Raw genomic sequence first — 14,142 nt, 5'->3', positions numbered from 1 at the left:
TATATATATATATATATATATAAAATAAAAATAAAAAGAGCGTGGTTGAGAGAGCAGAAGAGGGTGTTTTGAAATGGTTTGGTCACATGGAGAGAATGAGTGAGGAAAGATTGACCAAGAGGATATATGTGTCGGAGGTGGAGGGAACGAGGAGAAGTGGGAGACCAAATTGGAGGTGGAAAGATGGAGTGAAAAAGATTTTGTGTGATCGGGGCCTGAACATGCAGGAGGGTGAAAGGAGGGCAAGGAATAGAGTGAATTGGATCGATGTGGTATACCGGGGTTGACGTGCTGTCAGTGGATTGAATCAAGGCATGTGTATGGGGGTGGGTTGGGCCATTTCTTTCGTCTGTTTCCTTGCGCTACCTCGCAAACTCGGGAGACAGCGACAAAGCAAAAAAAAAAAAAAAAAATATATATATATATATATATATATATATATATATATATATATATATATATATATATATATATATATATATATATATATATCCTAGCTTAAGTCAGGTTCTCATGTCATTGACCAGCCCTTACTGGAAGATGAACAGCTAGGATTACTGTGGACCGGCTACCGCGGCCAAGATTCGAACCAATGCAGACGCGACCCCCCTGGGAATGCACCACGGTCAACAACGCTAACCACTACACCACTACGCTCCCTCTGATAGACCTAACTGCTTAACTGGTAGTTAGGTCTGTCTCAGGTGTTAACTAGATGGCCGTGTCTAAACCAGCTGGCTGGGTCCTCGAGCCTCGCACCACCTGGGAAATAGTGGGGGACTTTGACCTAATAGTTTGACCGAGGCACGATATCGAAGGGTAGATCTACTGGGTAGATGATCTACCAGTGGGTAGACTGGGTAGACCTACAGGGTAGATGATCCACCAGTGGTTAGAGTAGGGTAGATCTACTGGGTAGATGATCAACCAGTGGTTAGACTGGGGTAGATCTACTGGTTAGATGATCTATCAGTGGGTAGGCTAGGGTAGATCTACAGAGTAGATGATCCACCAGTGGTGAGACTGGGGTAGACCTACAGGGTAGATGATCCACCAGTGGTTAGAGTAGGGTAGATCTACTGGGTAGATGATCAACCAGTGGTTAGACTGGGGTAGATCTACAGGGTAGATGATCCACCAGTGGTTAGAGTAGGGTAGATCTACTGGGTAGATGATCCACCAGTGGTGAGACTGGGGTAGATCTACAGAGTAGATGATCAACCAGTGGTTAGACCGGGGCAGATCTACAGAGTAGATGATCTACCAGTGGGTAGATTGAGGCACGATATAGAAGGTAGGGTAGATATGGTGAACGGAGCAGGTGAATGAAAACAAAAAAACTCAATGACATGTAATCCACAAATCCCCACACCTATATTTCTGAACGGGGGATTAAAACGGGATTTGTGGGATTAATCAAATCCCCCCAAATTTTATACAGTGGGGATTTCACAGTGGTTCTGTCTGTAAGGCTTTCCCAAGTGGAGAACTGGGAAGGGTTTTCTACTTTCCCCTCCATTGCAGTAGTGGGAGGGTGGGTTAAGTGGCTGGCCCACTCCCCCACTCCCTGTGGCCCACCCCTCCCTCTGTGGCCCACTCCCATCTGTGGCCCATCCCCCTGTGGCCCTCAGGGAGTGGCTGGAACTACTGTGAGGTGTGAGGGAGTTCCGCCACTAGACTCGAGGTTCGAGTGGCAGTTCTGTGTGAGGCTGGAGGCCCAAGTGGTAGTGAGGGTTAGTGGCTTGGGGTTATGCCTGCCGCTGCTGTGCCACTAATCTGCCGCTGCTCTGCCACTACCTCTGCTGCTGTGCTACTACCTCTGCTGCTGTGCTACTACCTCTACTGCTGTGCCACTACCTCTACTGCTCTGCCACCACCTCTGCTGCTGTGCCACTACCTCTGCTGCTGTATCACTACCTCTACTGCTGTGCCACTACCTCTACTGCTCTGCCACCACCTCTACTGCTGTGCCACTACCTCTACTGCTCTGCCACCACCTCTGCTGCTGTGCCACTACCTCTGCTGCTGTACCACTACCTCTGCTGCTGTATCACTACCTCTACTGCTGTGCCACTACCTCTACTGCTCTGCCACCACCTCTGCTGCTGTGCCACTACCTCTGCTGCTGTACCACTACCTCTGCTGCTGTATCACTACCTCTACTGCTGTGCCACTACCTCTACTGCTCTGCCACCACCTCTGCTGCTGTGCCACTACCTCTGCTGCTGTACCACTACCTCTGCTGCTGTATCACTACCTCTGCTGCTGTATCACTACCTCTGATGCTGTGCCACGTCTGTGCACCAGCCCTCCTGCACCAGCTCTGCTGCTGTGCCACGTCTGTGCACCAGCCCTCCTGCACCAACCATGTCACACAGTCTTTTGTTCCCAGGATTACCGTGAAATCCCAGCCATGTTCTTCCTGGGAAATGTTTAATCTCAGTAGATCTTCAGGATTACAAACTCCAGGAAACTGGCAACATTGGTAGATTTACCCCAGGCAATTTACCAGCAATTGTAAATCACCTATTTAAGTGTAAGTAAATCGTAAACATTGTTAAAGAAAATATGTATTTGCTCTAGAAGTGTTTACATTTTGGCCCTTCCAAGTGTCTATCAATTTACCCCAGGCAATTTACCAGCACTTGTAAATCAACTATTTAAGTGTAAGTAAATTGCAAACATTGTAAAAAAAAAAGATATATATTTGCTCTGGAAGTGTTTACACTTGGCCCTTCCAAGTGTCTCTACTTAAATTAGTATCTGAGGACTACTACAAAGGCAGTTATCATGTGTAAGTAAAACTTATGTCTCCCCCATCACCTCCAGTGTCGAGGTTTCGTTCCGTGGCTGAAGGACACGAATGTTATATTCGTAAGGGACCTTGTTGATTCGTGAGGGGCTAGTTGATTCGTGTGGGGGCCTTGTTGATTCGTGAGGGGCCTTGTAGATTCGTGTTGGGCCTTGTTGATTCGTGTGGGGGCCTTGTTGATTCGTGAGGGGCTAGTTGATTCGTGTGGGGGCCTTGTTGATTCGTGAGGGGCCTTGTTGATACGTGTGGGGCCTTGTTGATTCGTGAGGGGCTAGTTGATTCGTGTGGGGGCCTTGTAGATTCGTGAGGGGCCTTGTAGATTCGTGTTGGGCCTTGTTGATTCGTGTGGGGACTTGTTGATTCGTGTGGGGGCCTTGTTGATTCGTGAGGGGCTAGTTGATTCGTGTGGGGGCCTTGTTGATTCGTGAGGGGCCTTGTTGATTCGTGAGGGGCCTTGTTGATACGTGTGGGGGCCTTGTCGATTCGTGTGGGGGCCTTGTAGATTCGTGAGGGGCCTTGTAGATTCGTGTTGGGCCTTGTTGATTCGTGTGCGGACTTGTTGATTCGTGTGGGGGCCTTGTTGATACGTGTGGGGGCCTTGTTGATACGTGTGGGGGCCTTGTTGATTCGTGAGGGGCTAGTTGATTCGTGTGGGGGCCTTGTTGATTCGTGAGGGGCCTTGTTGATACGTGTGGGGGCCTTGTTGATTCGTGTGGGGCCTTGTTGATTCGTGTGCGGCCTTGTTGATTCGTGTGGGGCCTTGTTGATTCGTGTGGGGGCCTTGTTGATTCGTGTGGGGCCTTGTTGATTCTTGAGGGGCCTTGTTGATTCGTGTGCGGCCTTGTTGATTCGTGTGGGGGCCTTGTTGATTCGTGATGGGCCTTGTTGATTCGTGTGGGGGCCTTGTTGATTCGTGTGGGGCCTTGCTGATTCGTGTGGGGCCTTGCTGATTCGTGTGGGGCCTTGTAGATTCGTGTGGGGCCTTGTTGATTCTTGAGGGGCCTTGTTGATTCGTGTGCGGCCTTGTTGATTCGTGTGGGGGCCTTGTTGATTCGTGTGGGGGCCTTGTTGATTCGTGTGGGGGCCTTGTTGATTCGTGTGGGGCCTTGCTGATTCGTGTGGGGCCTTGTAGATTCGTGTGGGGCCTTGTTGATTCGTGTGGGGGCCTTGTTGATTCGTGTGGGGCCTTGTTGATTCGTGTGCGGCCTTGTTGATTCGTGAGGGGCCTTGTAGATTCGTGATGGGCCTTGTTGATTCGTGATGGGCCTTGTTGATTCGTGTGGGGCCTTGTTGATTCGTGTGGGGCCTTGTTGATTCGTGTGGGGCCTTGTTGATTCGTGTGGGGCCTTGTTGATTCGTTAGGGTCTTCTCGATTCGTGAGGACCTTTATGATTCGTGAGGAACCTCAGTGCTTATTCGTGAGGAACTCACTCATTCGTGAGGACCTTACTCATTCGTGAGGACCTTAGAATTAACCCCTTCAGGTAAAAGGGGCTTGGCCTGAGGGTCATTCAGGAGATCTGTGTCACGAATCATATCCTGTATCTTATTGCTGTATCATGGAACTCTCCTCGCCTCTCTGTAGTGTCTGACCCGTCTAGAGTTCGACTCTACATTTTGTATTATGTAACTCTCCTCGCCTCTTTGTAGTGTCTGACCCGTCTAGAATTCGACTCTACATTTTGTATCATGTTACTCTCCTCGCCTCTCTGTAGTGTCTGACCCGTCTAGAGTTCGACTCTACATTTTGTATTATGTAACTCTCCTCGCCTCTCTGTAGTGTCTGACCCGTCTAGAGTTCGACTCTACATTTTGTATCATGGAACTCTCCTCGCCTCTCTGTAGTGTCTGACCCGTCTAGAGTTCGACTCTACATTTTGTATCATGGAACTCTCCTCGCCTCTCTGTAGTGTCTGACCCGTATAGAGTTCGACTCTACATTTTGTATCATGGAACTCTCCTCGCCTCTCTGTAGTGTCTGACCCGTCTAGAGTTCGACTCTACATTTTGTATCATGGAACTCTCCTCGCCTCTCTGTAGTGTCTGACCCGTCTAGAGTTCGACTCTACATTTTGTATTATGTAGCTCTCCTCGCCTCTTTGTAGTGTCTGACCCGTCTAGAATTCGACTCTACATTTTGTATCATGTTACTCTCCTCGCCTCTCTGTAGTGTCTGACCCGTCTAGAGTTCGACTCTACATATTGTATCATGGAACTCTCCTCGCCTCTCTGTAGAGTTCGACTCTACATTTTGTATCATGTAACTCTCCTCGCCTCTCTGTAGATTTCAACTCTACATTTTGTATCTGGACTCTCTTTGTAAGATCACCAATTCCAGGATCATTACGCCTTTATCTAATGGGTCAATAAGAAATGAAAAGTCTCTACAAGGATATATCCAATAGAAAATCCCATCAAAGTGATAAATAACTCCATCAAAGTAATAAATAACTCCATCAAAGTAATAAATAACTCCATCAAAGTAATAAATAACTCCATCAAAGTAATAAATAACTCCATCAAAGTAATGAATAACTCCATCAAAGTAATAAATAACTCCATCAAAGTAATAAATAACTCCATCAAAGTAATAAATAACTCCATCAAAGTAATAAATAACTCCATCAAAGTAATGAATAACTCCATCAAAGTAATAAATAACTCCATCAAAGTAATAAATAACTCCATCAAAGTAATAAATAACTCCATCAAAGTAATAAATAACTCCATCAAAGTAATAACTAACTCCATCAAAGTAATAAATAACTCCATCAAAGTAATAACTCCATCAAAGTGATAAATAACTCCATCAAAGTAATAAATAACTCCATCAAAGTAATAAATAACTCCATCAAAGTAATAAATAACTCCATCAAAGTGATAGATAACTCCATCAAAGTGATAACTCCATCAAAGTGATAAAAAACTCCATCAAAGTAATAAATAACTCCATCAAAGTAATATCTCCATCAAAGTGATAAATAACTTCATCAAAGTGATAAATAACTCCACAAAGTAATAAATAACTCCACCAAGTAATAAATAACTCCATCAAAGTAATAACTCCATCAAAGTGATAAATAACTCCATCAAAGTAATAAATAACTCCATCAAAGTAATAAATAACTCCATCAAAGTAATAAATAACTCCATCAAAGTAATAAATAACTCCATCAAAGTGATAGATAACTCCATCAAAGTGATAGATAATTCCATCAAAGTGATAACTCCATCAAAGTGATAAAAAACTCCATCAAAGTAATAAATAACTCCATCAAAGTAATATCTCCATCAAAGTGATAAATAACTTCATCAAAGTGATAAATAACTCCATCAAAGTAATAAATAACTCCATCAAAGTAATAAATAACTCCATCAAAGTAATAACTCCATCAAAGTGATAAATAACTCCATCAAAGTAATAAATAACTCCATCAAAGTAATAAATAACTCCATCAAAGTAATAAATAACTCCATCAAAGTAATAAATAACTCCATCAAAGTGATAGATAACTCCATCAAAGTGATAGATAATTCCATCAAAGTGATAACTCCATCAAAGTGATAAAAAACTCCATCAAAGTAATAAATAACTCCATCAAAGTAATATCTCCATCAAAGTGATAAATAACTTCATCAAATTGATAAATAACTCCATCAAAGTAATAAATAACTCCATCAAAGTAATAAATAACTCCAATAATGTAATAAATAACTCCATCAAAGTAATAAATAACTTCATCAAAGTAATAACTCCATCAAAGTAATAAGTAACTTCATCAAAGTGATAGGTAACTCCATCAAAGTAATAAATAACTCCATCAAAGTAATAAATAACTTCATCAAAGTAATAAATAACTCCATCAAAGTAATAAGTAACTCCATCAAAGTCATAAATAGCTCCATCAAAGTAATAAATAACTCCATCAAAGCAATAGATGATTCGACCAAAGTTTGGTTTTTATTATAAATAACTCCATCAAAGCAATAGATGGTTTAACTACTGGTTCCCTCTCTCGTCGTTAATCAACTTTCATTTTTCACGACCATCTCTTTGGCTGCCACCCTCGACGGGTTAAATGAATAATAGAAACAACATTTATTATTCAAACTGTCCTCTCTTCTCCAAACACTGATCAACCTCTTCCTTTCCTCCAAATATTGATCAACTTGTCCCTCTCTTCCAAACATTGATCAACTTGTCCAACTTCTCCAAACATTGATCAACCTTACCCCATCTCCAAACACTGATCAACCTCTTCCCCTCCTCCAAATACAGATCAACCTCTTCCCCTCCTTCAAACACAGATTAACCTTCCCCCTCTCTACAACCAGTGATCAACCTTCCATCTCCTCCAAGCACTAATCAAACCTCTCCCCTTCCTACAAACACAGATTAACCTTCCCCCTTGCCTGCAGGCATTTGACCCATTCCAGCAAACTTTTTCAGACCTGACGTTGGTCAAAATGACAGAACTATTGTATGTGAAGTTCTAACTCACCTCGTACCCCATCTACACTTCTCTCTGTACACTAACAGCCATTAACAAGCTGTTGGAGGTCCCAGAACAAGCCGTCGTTCGTCTGGAACTACAAGTACATGAAGGGAGCAAAGAAAACCAGGCAGTACAAGCTGTTTTTAGATTTTATTTACAGGACATGTAGACCATCAAAGTGCAATGGTGTTAATGTGCTTTTATGAATGGAGAAGCGAAATATGGCAGAACCTGGTGTTTTTGACAGGGTTCTTCATACACTGTCCTCTCTCTGTTCTGGTCAATGACAGTTGCCCTTTTTGGCCTTTTGATCACTAACTTAGAAAACATATAAAGGAAGCGACATTAATTTTTTGACCAGAGGTCGTTTTATTTTTCTTTAACAATACACTCTCTGGCCATCTGGTCGTTCCCAGATGAGCCACAAGGACAGATAATGTGAAGTGATTCGTGTACTTTCCATACCAGGGTGTCGAACCATTAGTTCATACCCACCTCTGTAATATGATGGCACTACCTCCTACCTTCACCTATTGAGCGCGCCCACAACTGTCCACTGTGGTCTTGTGACGAACGAATCATGCACACACACAGACACACACATACACGCACATCAGAAGCATTGGTTCACTTCATGGAGAAATCATTATGTACAAAATAGGTCATATTCAAGGTAAGTTTGCTATCACCATTAATAAGATGATGGCTTAACTTGTGTTCTCGGTATGATTCGTGAAAGCAATGCTTACTGAGGCAAGATAATGGGATAACTGAAGTGATCCTTAGCCACACTGTTCATAAGAACACTACTACCTCTCTATATAAACTCTTGTTCCCCACGACCCCAGTGAGTAAGCATCTATATTCATTTGCACCAGATATAGGTCATAGTAACCTAAGAACGCCACTCTAGGTATATGTTAAAAAAATACTCAATAAATCTCTTGGATGAATATGTATTTTGTGTCTGGAATATGACCCACTCTTCCCTCATGGACCAAGAAATGTCTCTCCCACATCTACACAACCCCCTCAAGTGTATATATATTCATTAGCTCCTATGTTAACTTCCCCGCGACACTGGTATGAAACACGAAGGTGACAGACGAGGGTCTATGTGGAGAGTGTGTGAAGGGGTGAAGACCACACCAGTGAATAGCAGAAATGTGATTAAAAGGAATGGAACACCAAGGTTCAAAGTCCTTCCACCCTTGACTTAAACACCATAAGGATTTTCAAGCCTGTATCCCCCGTAAGTATAAGGTTAATATGGTCTTACACGACCAAGTAGAAAAATAAACACTTTTTCTCTTCCTTTCTTTGACGACGGCCCAAATGCCCCCTTCAAAACCCCAACAATTAACTTTCATGACCAGTTTTTTTTCGAACAGACTGATTCAGCAGACGATATGTCCTTGGACCAGGCACTTATCAAAGCCAGTCAAGATAACAGTTATCTCTAAATACGATAACCAAGTCACGTTCACCCTCTAGTCCTAGGTCAACATGTTCCAAGTTCGTTCTTTCAGTAGAAATGGCACAAACGCATCCGACCTCCAGGTAATAGAAGCGAGCGTTGTAATCTCCTTCACAGGACTTTTATTCACATCCACCAGGACTGAGTAAGTCCTTGGCATTAAGATGAGTAATATGCTACACAGTAACGTTAGCCATGCCTTCGTACTTCAAGTGTAGGACAATATGGACTTAAGAGGCATGGGGGAAGGGGGGATTACTTCTGTGAACCAGAAGTGGACAATGTTTGCTGGGAACTGTACCTCACTTTTGGGACGAAGTTGCTCAAAGCAACTCCAGGCAGATATAGTCTTATATGTCTTCGTGCGTCATACCAACTTTTGAACTTTGTTCAACCAAGCTTGACTGAAGAGTTAGAGAGACTTCTGTATGTAAAGTGCTGTATTTTTATGTATCTCTTGCCTGTATCTTTATATACCTCTTGCCTGTATCTTTATATACCTCTTGCCTGTATCTTTATATACCCCTTGCCTGTATATTTATATACCTCTTGCCTGTATATTTATATACCTCTCGCCTGTATCTTTATATACCTCTTGCCTGTATCTTTATATACCCCTTGCCTGTATATTTATATACCTCTTGCCTGTATCTTTATATACCTCTTGCCTGTATCTTTGTATACCTCTTGCATGTATCTTTATATACCTCTTGCAAGAAATGTATACAAGAGAGAGGGATTATTTTTTCATTTCGTCAGCAAATAATCGAAGAGAAAGTATGAGAACATATGCATATACGTATGCAAATTTTGTGGGAAAAAAAGACAGATAAAGCAAAGTATGATGAAAATATAGTCATTCATTTGATGTAAAAATATCCTTTGGATATGATTATTTGAGCTTTTAAATGATTGCTTTATTATGATACCATTGTTACGAAGTTTGATAGCAAATGGGATCCAAGCAGACCAGATTGGTTTACGAAGTATATAAGATGATATCCACAATAATCTTGCTATCATTGACACAATGATATCAAAAGGGGCTTAAGGGGGATATACTTTCGTTGTCCTTGCTCTCTTCAAGCATAATGATATCTTACGAAACTTATGAAAGACTTCGATAGACATAGTCATCATTCTTTGAGACCTGAGTGATACATTTAGGATTTTATCTGATAAGATAACCTTATCATTTTTGAGATCTAGGGACGTGATGACATCATTCCTTGTGAGCACCAGCGACCGGGTCATAAGACCAGCTCACAACTGAAGGGTTGGTAGGATGGGAGCGCCAGTGTCAACACTAACACGTTAGTTTAAACTAGTGCCCAAAAGGGTCTCTGTCACACCCATGTCTGGTCTATGCCAGAGGCGGCTTCACCCACATCTGTCGCCCTAACCTAACATCAACGGTGCCCTTAGGGCCTTACCCACACCTGTCGCCCTCCCTCACATCAGGGACGACCCTACTGGGCCTTACCCACAGCTGTCGTCCTCCCTCACATCAGGGACGACCCTACTGGGCCTTACCCACAGCTGACGCCCTCCCTCACATCAGGGACGACCCTACTGGACCTTACCCACAGCTGTCGCCCTCCCTCACATGAAGGACGACCCTACTGGACCTTACCCACAGCTGTCGCCCTCCCTCACATCAAGGACGACCCTAGTGGGCCTTACCCACAACTGTCGCCCTCCCACACATCAGGGACGACCCTACTGGGCCTTACCCACAGCTGTCGCCCTCCCACACATCAGGGACGACCCTACTGGGCCTTACCCACAGCTGTCGCCCTCCCTCACATCAGGGACGACCTTACTGGACCTTACCCACAGCTGTCGTCCTCCCACACATCAGGGACGACCTTACTGGGCCTTACCCACAGCTGTCGCCCTCCCTCACATCAAGGACGACCCTAGTGGACCTTACCCACAGCTGTCGTCCTCCCTCACATCAGGGCCTGGGGGACCCCGTGATGTGGTGGGGCTGGCGTGTGGCGCAGGTTACCCCGCCGCCCGTCTTTGATGTGGCGACTCTAATGGCCCCGCTGGAAGAATCCCAGCGGTAGAAAGAGAGAGAGAGAGAGAGAGAGAGAGAGAGAGAGAGAGAGAGAGAGAGAGAGAGAGAGAGAGAGAGAGAGAGAGAGGCAGGCGCACATCAGTCTCCACCGCGTCGTGGTGGTGGTGGCGATAGAGGTTTTCTCATATTGCAAACGCGTCAAGATCACTTGAAGGTCGAAAACGACAAATATTGGCTCCTGGGTTTCGTCGACCGTCCTGTTTATGGTTTATGAAGTCGTATGACCAGTCTTGACGACCCGTCCTGTGTGGGGAAAAAACCAATTACATTGGTCAGGTAATTCATTCTGGTTTGGAAGTTGACATCCGGAGTTGATGTACAATTCTTCATCTGTCTGTGTGTGTGTTGATCCTTGCCAAATGAAGGGTTTCTGAAGACCTTGTATTGAAGACTGTGTTATATTGGATTCATAATGAGTCTATTGCGGCCCCTCAACCCCCCCCCCCGCGACACACACACACACACACACACACACACACACACACCCGACCCAAGGACAACCCCGACTTGACAGCGGCTTCTCGACTCGTGTTCTGAAACCCCTGCTTCTGAAGCAGTGTTGGTCTGATTCGTTGTACCTGAAGCAGTGTTGGGTGTGATTCGTTGTATATCTGAACCAGTAGTGGTTCGAAGCGTTGTTCGAAAACGTTGTTTGGTCCGCTACGTTGTACGTAAGCTATTATTGGTTTGAAACGCTGTTTCTGAGCCATGGTTGGTCCGAAACGCTGTTTCTGAGCCATGGTTGGTCCGAAACGCAGTTTCTGAGCCATGGTTGGTCCGAAACGCCGTTTCTGAGCCATGGTTGGTCCGAAACGCCGTTTCTGAGCCATGGTTGGTCCGAAACGCTGTTTCTGAGCCATGGTAGGTCCGAAACGCGGTTTCTGAGCTATGGTTGGTCCGAAACGCTGTTTCTGAACCATGGTTTGTCTGAGGCATTGTCTCTGAAGCGGCGCTGTTATGAAGCATTGACTCTTCGCCTCTGTTGATCGAAAACAATACCTTCTAATCCCCCCTTTTTTTTTTTGGTCTGGGAGCGTTTTTCACCTAATATCCCTCACCAATAATTCCTTTCATCACGTCTAACCCCCTTCATCTAACCCTCCAACCCTGGAATACATACACTCCCACATACACACACACACACACACGCCACTGGCACAAGCTGCTCCTCCTGTCGCCAACTCTACTGACTGCAGAACACAGACCCCCTTCATCACCCTCCACACTAAGACACAGACATCAGTCAAGCCAAGATGGATATCGCAGCCATCAATCAAGATAAGACGGTAATCATGCGTGTCCCGTCCCACCCAACCTCAAGCCTTGCATCCAAGCTGGTGTGCCACACACTTTGAATATGTCTCCCTCCTCCCTTTGGCTATAGCTCTCCCTCTCTCCAGCTCTCTCTCTCTCTCTCTCTCTCTCTCTCTCTCTCTCTCTCTCTCTCTCTCTCTCTCTCTCCAGGCTGTTCACTTGACATGGCATTTTTCCGACGTCGGGATGGGTGGATGGACTTAAGCTATAAGGGAACGTATCAACATGATCATCAGCTCCCCCAGGGATCAACTTTTACTTCCTTCGTCGTCGTCTATAGACACCCTCCCTGCGGCTAAACTCTAGCATGGGGGACGCGATCTACACTCTTCTGGAACTAACCTGTGCCTTACCCACCTCCCGTTTTCCATTCTACACTCTTCTGGAACTAACCTGTGCCTTACCCACCTCCCGTTTTCCACTCTACACTCTTCTGGAACTACCCTGTACCTTACCCACCTCCCGTTTTCCATTCATCCACTCTTCTGGAACTAACCTGTGCCTTACCCACCTCCCGTTTTCCATTCTACACTCTTCTGGAACTAACCTATGCCTTACCCACCTCCTGTTTTCCATTCATCCACCAGACAGTAGAGAAAACGAGAAAAATACAGGTCAAGGGAGAAATGTAACATTATTCCCAGTCCTTTCTAGACTCCGTATCAAAATATGGTCGACACACCGACCCCCTCCATCATTTATTCCAGAGTTTGGGACGAAGTCACTGCACCATCCACGCCACTGTTACCTCCTGCTGCCTGAGAGCCCTCGTTCCCAAGCTGGAGTTCATGATCACAGCCACATCGACGCCATTCCATCTCGTACACAGGACTTTACAAGCAGTCGAATCCCATATATTGTGAATATCAACAGATCCAATATAGAATCAGTAGCTTCATTTTCCTGCCACCGAATAGAATCGGTGTCCAATCCGTAGCTTCTCGAATAGAATCGGTGTCCAATCCGTAGCTTCTCGAATAGATTCGGTTACCAATCAGTGACATCTCTCTCTCTCTCTCTCTCTCTCTCTCTCTCTCTCTCTCTCTCTCTCTCTCTCTCTCTCTCTCTCTCCGTCACTGTGTTCGGCTGGAGATCTCATTACAGGGTCTGACTGGCAGCAATGAAGTAAGTTACCAGTTGGACGTCTCACATTAGTTTCTGAGTGTTGAGGTTGCCTTGATATCTCCTTCATCTGGTCACATCATATTGTCTTCCCACTTCTTATCGTTAGGTTGCTGGACGCTCCACTCTGGTGCTGGGCTGATGTTGGGGGCAACCAGGGCCCCGAGGAAGCCAACCCTCACCTCTGGTGCAGGAGGAACCAGGCCCCCGGGGAAGCCAACCCTCACCTCTGGTGCAGGAGGAACCAGGCCCCCGAGGAAGCCAACCCTCACCTCTGGTGCAGGAGGAACCAGGCCCCCGGGGAAGCCAACCCCCACCTCTGGTGCTGGGCTGGTGCAGGAGGAACCAGGCCCCCGAGGAAGCCAACCCTCACCTCTGGTGCTGGGCTGGTGCAGGAGGAACCAGGCCCCCGGGGAAGCCAACCCTCACCTCTGGTGCTGGGCTGGTGCAGGAGGAACCAGGCCCCCGAGGAAGCCAACCCTCACCTCTGGTGCTGGGCTGGTGCAGGAGGAACCAGGCCCCCGAGGAAGCCAACCCTCACCTCTGGTGCAGGAGGAACCAGGCCCCCGAGGAAGCCAACCCTCACCTCTGGTGCAGGAGGAACCAGGCCCCCGAGGAAGCCAACCCTCACCTCTGGTGCTGGGCTGGTGCAGGAGGAACCAGGCCCCCGAGGAAGCCAACCCTCACCTCTGGTGCAGGAGGAACCAGGCCCCCGAGGAAGCCAACCCTCACCTCTGGTGCTGGGCTGGTGCAGGAGGAACCAGGCCCCCGAGGAAGCCAACCCTCACCTCTGGTGCTGGGCTGGTGCAGGAGGAACCAGGCCCCCGGGGAAGCCAAC

Source organism: Panulirus ornatus, chromosome 44 (genome assembly GCF_036320965.1).
Source record: "Panulirus ornatus isolate Po-2019 chromosome 44, ASM3632096v1, whole genome shotgun sequence".
Lineage (NCBI taxonomy): Eukaryota > Metazoa > Arthropoda > Malacostraca > Decapoda > Palinuridae > Panulirus > Panulirus ornatus.
Note: the sequence above shows the minus strand (reverse complement) of the source record.